The following is a 2,661-nucleotide window of genomic DNA, read 5'->3' on the forward strand; positions in this document are numbered from 1 at the left end:
ATGTAAAAAGAGATTGAGGCCAAAAATGTTTTTTATCGAGGACAAAAAAACATTTCAGAAAAATCACTAAATACGGTTCATTTTATATTTGGAGAAATGGAATCTGATGAGTCGAAGAATTAAAATTAGAACAAGCAAGAAATTTAAGACGAAGAACGAGAGCAATGATTAGAAGAGTCGAATGCTGCGACATTTCTCAATCGATTATTATTATTTTCCTCCCTCCCATTTCGGAGGGAACACAATGGAATTAACATTCCTTGCGCATAACGATTATAGGGTCGTCGCGGTTTTTCTCCATTCCACGCTCAAGGATCTTCGGCAGGATCGCGTCAATTTTCAAGAAATTCCTCCCTCGGTCGGCTTGCGGTTTTCCAGTCATCCAAGCCGCATCAAGGATGCGCCTTTCTCTAATTCGTTATTGGCTACCGTTACCTATCTCCGGCCTCTCGAACTTGGAACGAGTTCGTCGAGAAAAATAAAATATAACGTAGATGTGCCATGCAAAGATACGAAGCGAGATTTATTGAAAAATCAATTGGTAAAAAATTGAGATTGATAATGCATATGAATATACAGTCAGATCATTCAAAATTCGATTATTCGAACACAGGATGAATGTCTCTTTTGAAGCGATATTTAAAAACAATTTGTTATAATTTTTTTCTTTCTTTGTTTCGAATTTCTTATTGAATATTTGTTATATAAAAATAATAGTTAATTCATACCATATTACAGTTAATCGCTGCTTAAAGTCCCATAAATGATGGCCAATAATCGCTTACCTGAAACAAACAGAAAGAGAGATCGTATATTTCAATATATTCTCGTTGAAAAGGGATGATGATTTTACAAGGACGTTAAAGTGCACAGATACGGAATTTTGGAGTGGAGGGATGCGATAATATCCTTGAAGTATGAATATTACAAACGTTGCATAAACATTGTTATTTATCTTGGTGAGAATCGCCAGAATGTTCATGTTAAAATAATAACGTGATGTCTGCCAATGTCCCCAAGAAACTGGCTGACGGAAATCGACTCTATTATGATTATCCCGCTTGTATATCGTTTAACTCTGGCGGCCGAATAATTTACGATACTTTGAATTTATCTCTGTTTAAAAATCATTGTTAAATAATAGTCTTTGCTGATGAAAACACAGTGAAACCGGAAGATACGTATATATCTATGAGTGGATTGTAGATTTTTATGCGAATATTGCTATGAACATAATATAGAAATATAGAAATAAAATTAAAAAAAGATTCTTTAAATAAAAAGATTCTTTACATATTTTTGCATATTTAAATTTTCTATAAATGCAATCTATATAAGAATATTTGATGATACAAAGTTTTTTACAATATGTACTACTACATCTAGTTTTTTTTCAAGTCAAATATCGTAAATTGATATTACAAAATTACTATAATTTTTTTAACAAATCTTGAAATTTTGATTTATGGTGGCATTACACGATACTGATATCTGTACATAAACTAAGATTTCTTCTAAGTGAAAGTGAAATGGTTAATCATTAAATGCAGATATTTCATCAAAAATTAATAAATTCATATGAAATAAATTTTCTACAACGAAGAATATCATTAAGAGTAAAAATTACGAATAATTTTGCCTTGCTTAATCTTCGAATAAATTATATTTATGTATAAAATTTATTATGTTATTTATATATATTATCGCGTGTACGAGATTTCCAGAAGGTACATTCGAATGTCGAAGAGCCACTGGAGCAAATGTGCATGCGAGTGCATCAGTTTCGCGGAAGTGGAAGTCATCAGCAACCATGTTTCGCGGTCATTTGGACGCGCTGCATGACAAATCTATTCTCATTTCGCTTTACCTCACACCTACCTACCTAGTGATGTTGCCTAAGCTACTTTCGGATCGTTTCGTAATTATACCAACAGATTTCTTGGTGCAAAATTTCAATAAAATCGAAACAATGTTTCAGCAACCAACAAGTTAAATATTACATTACTTTTTGTTCTATTTCTCGTCTCCAATATATCAAGTCAAATCGTTTCAAAATTCTCTTCATTTTTCAATTCCAACAGATTGGAGAACAACGATCTAATATTAATGTTGGTCCAAGAACATTTTTCAACGAAGTGTACAACATTTTTTTAGAGGATCAATTCTAAAACCGAAAACAAAAATTGGTGTACAAAAATATCAATCGAAGCTTACTACGAACAATCCATTATAATTTTGTATAATAATTAAGGAAGACGAAGATAATTCATATAAACCTCAACCAATTTTTATATTTGCTTCCATAATCAACTCTCCAAAGATTCCTCACGAATGTATTAAAATTTTAATTAAAATACATTCAGAATTAATCCCAAGTTCGGATACATTTTACATTAAAAGATTCCATTGAAATTTAAAATTTAATTTTAAAATCGTTAAAATTAATCTTCGTTCGTCGACGTTAAGGAGTGGCCCACGAGCCAATTCAGTTTATTCCTCCCTCCTCTCCCCAGAATCTAGTAATATCTCATCCGTGTAATTCGGTTGAAACGAGGTATAAGCTAGGATCGAAACCAGTTGGCGTAATCGAACGTCAAATCTTCGAGCGTTGCCGCCGTTATGGAGATCATTACCGGCGCGAGTATACCGCCGGCTCGTCTC

Source organism: Apis dorsata, unplaced genomic scaffold (assembly GCF_000469605.1).
Source record: "Apis dorsata unplaced genomic scaffold, Apis dorsata 1.3 scaffold_42, whole genome shotgun sequence".
Classification (NCBI taxonomy): Eukaryota; Metazoa; Arthropoda; class Insecta; order Hymenoptera; family Apidae; genus Apis; species Apis dorsata.